The sequence below is a fragment of the Lytechinus variegatus genome, chromosome 8, assembly GCF_018143015.1.
Source record: "Lytechinus variegatus isolate NC3 chromosome 8, Lvar_3.0, whole genome shotgun sequence".
NCBI classification, from domain to species: Eukaryota; Metazoa; Echinodermata; class Echinoidea; order Temnopleuroida; family Toxopneustidae; genus Lytechinus; species Lytechinus variegatus.
In genome coordinates, this window is record NC_054747.1 from 26,071,263 (window position 1) to 26,080,320 (window position 9,058).

The window sequence follows — 9,058 nt, forward strand, 5'->3', positions numbered from 1 at the left end:
TAAATCAATTTCACATAAATTAGCATAAAAATTGTTCTACTTCTAGACAAAATTTCAAAATTAATCAGGGAATAAGGAGTTGCGGGACAGCCAATGTAAGTCACCGTTTTTTTTCCTTTTAAGTTTATTTTTCCCTGATTTCGTGCATTTCAGGTCAAAACGGAATAGGGTCCTTGGGACCATTAAAGCTGTTCGTATTAAAGTTAAGACCAACTTTAAGAACGACTGGTGAACCCTTCCTACATGTACGCGGTAAACCATCGCCTATTCAATATTATCACAAAAAAGGATTACCACCATCACCAGTCATTCTTAAAGTCGCTTTTATCTCCCAAACAGCTTTATGAAACACCCATCTGGACCCTAAAAGGGGTCAAGGCCTACATGTAGATCTAATAATCTTTACTTTGGTCCATGTCCAGCTCTTTTTAATATACTTTTATGAAATAAAAAAAAAATCGATGAACCCCTTCGGGGGGATATTGCACTTTGTTAATCCCCTAATGATGGCTGCACGATTACCAGCTGTCTGTGTACAACTTAAAAGGAAAAATGAAAAAATAATCAATAAAAATAACACGTCCTTGAAACAGACGGCTGCCAACTGTCTACGGTAGACTCTGTTGTGCCTTATGCTGTCTCACTTTTATTCTTTTTGGAATTATCTTGCCTTAATTCACCAGTACGTTCACTGCTGTTTATTTCGTCAGCGTTGGTGACTTCTTTCAACTCCCAAGGCATGCTATTGTCTAACCCAGGGAGCTGGGTTAGACAATCGCATGTCTAACCCAGAAACGGAGTCCAGGGGCTTACCATGTATTTGACCATACTCACGGGACTAGCATGATTTATGGTCTAAATATTTCTCCAAATGAACTGTGAAAAGAGAAATTATGCACTTACCATGATTTTATGGATAAAGGTCTAACGAGTGGCAGTTTTCCTGACATCTGGGCACAGACTGGAACCTCAAAAAACGAAAAGTTCTCTCCTTCTACCCCGTCTCGATCGGCCATTTTTGTTATGAATAGTAACAAAATGGCGATCGAGGCTGGGGTAGGAGAGAACTTTTCTTTTTTTGAGGTTCCAGTTTATGCCCAGATGTCAGGAAACTGCCACTCGTTAGACCTTCATCCATATAATCGTGGTAAGTGCTTGATTTCTTTTTTAACTATTTATTCAGAGAATTATTTTGACCATACTTCACGCTAGTCAGGTGAGTATGGAATTATACGTAAGGTCCTGGGCTCCCACCCGCATAGTTCCCTGGGTTGCTTATTCAATGAAATCGCATAATTAGTTATGTTGCAAAAAAAATAAATCTCAGAAATAAGGTGTTTTCTTCATGGCATCATTTAGAGCTCATCAAGACCTTTAATTTAACACCTCATTTATCTCAATAGCTCCAGAAATAAGAAAGTTATTGCAGTTTTAAGGTCATATAAATAGCCTATTCAATTCTTATGTATTTCTTTGTTTTTTAAGCCCAATGTTGTGATCTTAACTGGGACCAAGGTGCACTAATAGAAAACAGCAATGTGCATGCATTTGCATATAGAAGTGCCGCCAACACTCCCCAAAATAACAGACGCCGCCGAAACAGGGACATAAAAAACATCTTTAGCGTAATGTTGTAACCCGCACCCGTTCGTTGCGGTACGGGTTAACCTGCCGGTATGCCTCCGATCGCGGGTTGCGGGCCGGGCCGAGTTCGTTCTCAAACCCGCAGACCGTCATGCGAAAAAAAGGGAGAATAAACGATGCATAATAAAAACATTCACAGTGAAAATTGAGTTAAGATCATGTGCTTCTTACATGGCAGATTCTTTAAGAGACGTAGATATTTCCTTTTAAAAAATGCCGGCGTATTTTTGTCTTGTGAATAGTGAACAGGACTGAGTCTGAGACAGTTCAACATGATAAAAGGCCAGCGCCAGTGCATGCAGCGCAGTCAAAAGCAACCGCATGGGCCAATGAAACTCAATGTTGAGTTTCCCGTCCCATTTTTTCCAGCTCATAATGAGGAACCGATTTCATTATTCATTATTTTTCAGAAGATGAAAATTTGACCTTTTGTAACCTTTTAACGCACTTTATTCTGTGGAACTTGAAGCCAGGGAAAAATAATCATTTTTTTTCGGGGGCTCCATTTTCATTTTTTTTGTAATATTTCAGGAGCTCTTTTCAAATGCTACGTTTTTGTATTTTGAGGAATACCTGTTCACTTATTAAATTAATTATTACTTGTTGTTTAATATCGTATGATTTTTAAAGTTTTTTTCATGCTTAGAATCTTGGATGTGGGTGTGTTTGTGTGGGTGAGAATGTGAGTTGAATTTGATATAAATGAATTTAATATCCAATTTTTACTTAGTTTCATCTACAGGTTGTTTTTTTTAAGTGCTCTGTAAGAATATATGTTTTATCTTCTGAATATTAACATTTTCTGCTCGCGCCATGTAATAAAGGCACACATACATGTACCCTTACTTTTCCTGAAGTTCTTTGAAAACACAGATCTCCACGAAAATTGTATTTCTCTATGGGGGAGTCTAAATTTGGTGAGAATGAACTCATTAATAACTTAAATATACATGACAATAAGAAATCATCAAACTTCATTGGCAGTTTTGAAAAATATACCCGAAATATAAACTGTGTCTGAAGCAGAAAATCACCATCATTGAGGCCTTTACAGAGCGAATTGCCCCCCAGAGCTCTGGCAGAGAGACAGAGCTCAGACTGGCTAGCACAAGTTTAGCATCAGTAGATTTCATTCAAATTTCACCACAATATAGTTTAAATGTTGCTCTATCGGAATGAATACATTTTAGAGTGGGATGATACCTGTAAATGTGAATAGCAAGAGGTTGAAAGCAAGGCCAAAGTTCCAGTAGCACACAGAGTCGCAAGATTACCAAGTGAGAATTTTTTTCAAGTCTATATAGCTGCCATAAACATACTACGTAAAAACAATGATGCAATGGGGAATAACTTTTCCTTGGACGTTACAAAAACAATACAAAGCAATGCCTCCACAGCTCAGTCGCCCTGCAATTCTAGCCAGCACACTCTGTGTGTGTGTGTATTTGAGTTTTGTCAGACGTGTAAAGTTAAATTATGTTTCATCCATCCTTGTTGTCCCCTCATGGGTGTATATAGAAATCAAGAAATTATCATTTGATTTTATATGGGGAGGGAAAGATCGTATTAAAAGAAAAATTATGTATCAGAATTATAATTGTGGTGGGGTTAAAATGATAAATTTTGAAATATTTGTTAGAACGCAGCGTATAATGTGGGTAAAAAGACTTTTGTATGGAGAAAGAAATCTGGGGTGGAAGTTATTTTTTGATTATTCCCTAAGTTCAGTTGGAGGAAGGTTAATTTTTCTATGTGATTATGAAATGAAAAAGATAAAAAGTAAGTTGAATATTCCATCTTATTATTTGGAAATGCTAGATGCTTGGCAAAAGATTGATAATTTAAGACATTTCAATGGTTCTAAAAATCCAATCATTTTCAATAATAAGAATATTTGTATAAAAAATAAAATGATATTTGATAAAGATTTATTAGAACGAGGGTTAATTAAGGTTGAACATATCATTGACAATGGACATGTTAAACCAGTCGCATATTTTTTGAACCTTGGTATGGGAAGTGATCTTTTGTTTATAATAGGTGAAATATATCATGCAATTCCAAGTGATTGGAGAAATGATTTAGGTTCGATACAATTTTGTGACATAGACTTAATTAATTATAATATAAACTTGCTTCTGTTGGGGAGGGAAATTAGCTTTAAGGAGGTATTATCAAGAAAAATATATGAATATTTTATTAAAGAATTGCAAAAGTCATATGATTTACAGATAAGAGATGGACAAAATAATTATAATTATACAGAGAAAGAAATTAGTGAATGTTTTTTTAGACCAAGAATAACATTATTAATTGGAAGACAGAGGGAATTTCAATTTAAGCTTCTGCATGGGGCAATTTACACTAAAGTTAATTTGTTTAGATTTGGATTTGTTGAAGATAATCTCTGTTCGTACTGTAAACTGGAAACGGAAACATATTCACATATATTTTTGTCTTGCTTAAAGGTCAAACTGATATGGGAAACTTTGATACAGCGATTTGAATTAGATGAAATAAAGGACTTGAATTGGCGGGATATATTTGTTGGTTTGTCAGGCAATACAAATAGAATAAAAAGTTGTAATACTATTATCTTTATGGTAAAATATATATTACCGTAAGTAACGGTGTATTAACCGCACCTTTTTCTCGGCGGGATAGAAGCAAAAGTCGGGGGTGTGGTTTATACACGGTGACGGGTCTGAGCCGGCCCGCCGTAACCCTTCCCGTACATGTACGATGTCTGCCAGTTCACAACACATCGAGTGGCCGGGCGTAGCCGCCCAGGCAATGTCGTTTAGAGGGGTATGAGCCGCGGGTAATGGGAAGCGATTATTACGATCTTAATTAAATGTTGTCCATAACAAACGCACCCACCTTCATGACACTAATTTTGACTTTATTCTCGATTCAAAGTAGTGAAGTTCCCTGGCTAATTTAAAAGAGACGCCAAGCATACTCGGTAATATTTTGTCACCGATGAGCGAGAGTTGAGTGAGCTTAGAGATTGCGTTGTAATGTGGTTATAGTGCGACTTAAGCTGGCGCTATTCAAAGTCCCGTTTCGCGCCAGCTTTTTTTTTTCCTTCCTGTTTGCTTTTCATAAGATACCATGTAAACCACGCACGAGGGAGACAGCATGAAGCCGTAAAAAACAACTGGAAAAAATGTCAATTTCTTTGTTTCTTGAACCTTCCTGTGGGCAATTCCACAGGTTGGTGGACATGAGCTTAAAAATTCAAATTCAATATTTTCTTGAATTTTTTAATACTTTAAGTCCTTCATACATGATAGTTTCAGGAACAAGAAATAAAAAGTTTATTTTCATATGTATACTTCGGAAAAAAATGGTCAAAAGTTGTGTCTTCCATTTTGTACCAAAATACAAGAAAAATAGTGAAAAATGGAATATGCCTTATTACCATTTTGTTATTGCAACAACATACCACTTTATATATTTCTGAAGTTAAGAAGGGTCAAATTACTTAAAATACACAACAGATTTTCAAGTAAATTTGTAGTACTCATTCAAAACTGAATATTGCAACCTGTTGAGGTGTTGTAACGTGAGTAACCGAAAAAACTGACTTTGTTTTCTGAGAGAAAAATTCTTCACAGTTAATTGGTGGGATTTTAAATTCTCTTCCTTCAAACAATCTTTGACACAGTGATGACTATCAAAATCATTAAAAAGTACAATTTTTTTATAAAAATGATGAAGAAAAACTGTAACGTGAGTAACTTTGTAACGTGAGTAACCATCATGTAATGTGAGTAACCAGTAAAAATTATTCAGTTAGGTAACATTTTCTGTGGGATGTCAAGTTTTAAGTCTCATGGTGAGTTGTGAAGTTATTTTTTATTAATTAAAAGCAAAATGAGGGTACACCTCTTTGATGTGACTCTTTGTTCATCAAAATATCAGTAGTCATACAATCACACAAAAAAATGAATATTAGTAGAAGTATTCACAATGCGAGAGTGCATTAGTAAAGCTTGGTTTTGATTAACCAAACTTCCGAGTGTTCGAAGAACACATTGGATGCCCTTTATACCTGTAACCCTATCTAGACCGGGGTATTTTGGGAGTTGATATGGCCCGGGGGGGGGGGGGGGTGGGGGCCTCCCAGGCCCTTCTTGAGATCTCGGCCATTGGCCGCACGATCACGCCGAAAATTTGCGTGCAGGTTGTCTTGGACATAATCTACAATACTATACAGTAATTTATTTCATGCAAATTGGTACTAAGCGATTATGCTAATTTATGCATAATTAGTAAGCAAAATCATACTTTCCCTCCTACACCCTAATAAAGCTCCAATTGTTCAAATTTTTGGTATAAAATCTCTTTTTGATGTTCCTAGCAATGAATTTTACACACATTATTGAATTTTTAATGACATGTGTGTTGTTAACCATACATGGACAAAATGTAACGTGAGTAACCGTAACGTGAGTAACCACATTATCTGCACCCCAAGTAAAAACCATGTGTTCTTTATTTTTTTAATTATATACAAAGTTTGTCTCCCTAATATACTTCTTTGAAATGGATATAATCAACTTTCATAAAAGCCTTGCATGAGGAGACTTTTCACTTATGTCGACTTTTCATTTAATGCATGTCCAAATCATGTAACGTGAGTAACCGACACATTCCAAAGATTTGCCAGGAGCATAATAAAATTTCCCAAGTTTTGTTTTTTATACAAAGGATAGTCAGACTGTGTACTTTGTTGTGATAAGAAGATGTTTAGTTCCTATCAATAATATTGGAGTTACAGGTCCAAGTATGAGTCAAGGTGTCTCCAAATGTAACGTGAGTAACCGTGGAATAGCCCCTGTATTCCCATATCCAAAATTCATGCTTAGACATTAAATTTCTGAAAATGGTAGTGAGGTTGTGATGCAAGAAATGTGAATGTTTCTTCCTCCTACGCTGGGAAAGACACATCATAATTTGATGTACTGGCATGACTGGTACTGTATCGTAGTTTGCAATGTAATAGCAGTGCTGTGTGTGTGCGTGTACACTGTGACTGTGAGGTGAGTGAGTGTGTAAGTTGCCAATATTGTCGGGATTGTTCTTTCTTTCTAACATTTGTAGATGAATTGATAAAGAACAGCAGATTTCCGCATACCGGTAATCTCTTTGGATACTTTGAAATCTTAAAATCTTAGATTTTGTTTCTTCGTACCTCAAATATGCATGTAAATGTAAGATTTTTTTTTTTTTTTTTTTTTTTTTTTAGTCCAAAGTTGGGGGTGCGGTTAATACACCGTTACTTACGGTATTTATATTTAGAAAGGAGGGGGTTTTACCAACCATTGACGATATACATAAACTTATTTTAGAATATAAGGATCAAGAAAAGAAAATAGCTATTAAAATGGGGAAATTAGGGCGGCACTTGCAAAAATGGGAAACAGTAAAATTGTGACAAGGTTAAGTTGTAAGTCTTTATTTACTTTCAATATATGTAATGCTTCTCCCGTGAGCTTGTTATATTCAAAATTTTTCATCGAATTGTTTTGTACTCTTAAACATGATTTATTTATAATGAGTGTGAGCAGATCTTCTGGGCAGTGTTGTGTTGGGTGTGTGTGTGTGTGTGTGTTTTGGGTGTGTTTTGTGGTGGGGGAGGGGGAAGTTTGGTCTTTAAGCATTTTTATAATAACTGATTTCATTGTTGATTTTTTTTAAAGATATATATGACTCATGATTTTGTTAAGTTAGTGGAAAAAAGTGAAAATATGAAGTGTAAAGTAATATATATGATTTGAAATGTTAAATTGAAATGTTATGTTCATGAAATCAGAATAAAAACATTATTCAAAACAAAAAAAAAGTATCAATCAGATATGATTATTTACGTCTGGAACCGACCTTTAACGTCACCATCCGAAAGACGTGACCAGGGCTCGAACCTCGACCCTCTGCATCAATTTGTAACTTTCCCACAGCTTGGATTACAGGCGCACGCCACAACGCCCAACACTCAATGCCTCATTCAGAATGCACCTAGAGGGCACTTTTCCAACATACCTATCGCATTGTGACCTCACCTCCTAAAGCCGTGCAATGGTACATTTTGGACGGTAGGCCTACATTTTGGATGGAACGTCTTGTGTGCAACAGTACGAATGTGTGACATTCAGCCTCCCATTTGATCGCGTACAACAAGCTAAGTAGGCGTTGTACCATCATTATTAGTCAACATTGTCGATTGAGCACACACAAGATCAGTTTAACTCTAAGACTAGTAAGACTAGGCCTAAGCCCTAAGAGAGGCGACTTATTTCACGATAAGCCATAAGGCCATTCTTTTTTTGCTGGAGTATTTTTACGCCTAAAAATAAATCAAGCGAACATTAGAGTCTAATTTATATCATTGGCCTATGTTTGGAACTTGCACTCTTAACAACCTAGGGCCTACCAATAGTTTAGGGCCTACTCATTAGTAGACCCGAACTGTAGAGGCGACACCGAGTCAGCCGGGCCGTGCGAGCCGGAGGCGGAGCGGCGGGGACAAGAGGCGATGACCGAGATATCATTATCAGATACACTCACTAAAGGCTCACCGCTTTTGCTTTGCACTCGCACTATAAAATATTGCATTAAAAAGTCGTCTAGATTTTACTTCATTGGTTTTGCTGTGATCACACACACGCTCTCAGAATCTATGATTTAAAAAAATTTACTTTACCAATATTATATAGGCCTAATGTCTAATCTGGAGAGATGACAAAATACAACTTGTGATTCCACGTCGGTATAAATGTGTAGCGCTTCCGGGTCAAGTGTAATTCGATTTCGAGGGCGGGGGGGGGGGGGGGGGGGGGGTGGGGGGGGGGATTTTTTTTCACTTGATTGGGCGTCAATTTTCCGGGGGGGTTGCTCCCGGTGGGGTCACTCACCCGCAGAGGGGGACACGTATGACCGTTACCACAAATGCAAGTGACCCCCTATTGCAGTCAATTTCAAGGACATTTTGTGAAATTTACCCCCCTATTTTCACGCAAAACAAGGACAAAATTGCGGTAAAATGGTACCTTGAAACACCCCTAATTATAAGATTGTAAGGACACTTTTGCCCATTTTGCAAATTTACCCCTATTTACCGTATTTCAAGGACATGGCATTTACACCCTTTCCTCATTAGAGGAAATTGCAACACAGGCGTCAGAGTGCTCAGTCCTTAAAGATGACCAACAGCCATGTCATACTGATACAATAATCCAAAAGAACTTCATTTTTCTTGAAAAATAAGAAAAGTAGAATTCTTTGTAAAAATAAATGTATAGAGTTGTCCATATAAAGATACAAAGCAAGATGCGCGCGCCCTCTGCGGCTGGTGACTCGGCGAAGGATTTTACTTCCCGTAATTGTTCTCCCCTCTTTCCTGACCCCT

At 37.0% G+C, this 9,058-nt stretch overlaps 1 protein-coding gene across 2 annotated transcripts in view; it reads right to left on the bottom strand.

Annotated features, from left to right (window-relative positions):
• The window catches only part of LOC121420250 (ubiquitin conjugation factor E4 A-like), a 28,179-nt gene extending 19,736 nt beyond the window's left edge, over positions 1–8,443 (bottom strand). For both annotated transcript variants that reach the window (XM_041614819.1, XM_041614820.1), the window contains exon 1: positions 8,354–8,443. The gene's annotated coding sequence lies outside the window, so the exon portion shown is untranslated. The remainder of the gene's footprint in view (positions 1–8,353) is intronic.
• Between the last annotated feature and the right edge of the window lie 615 nt (positions 8,444–9,058).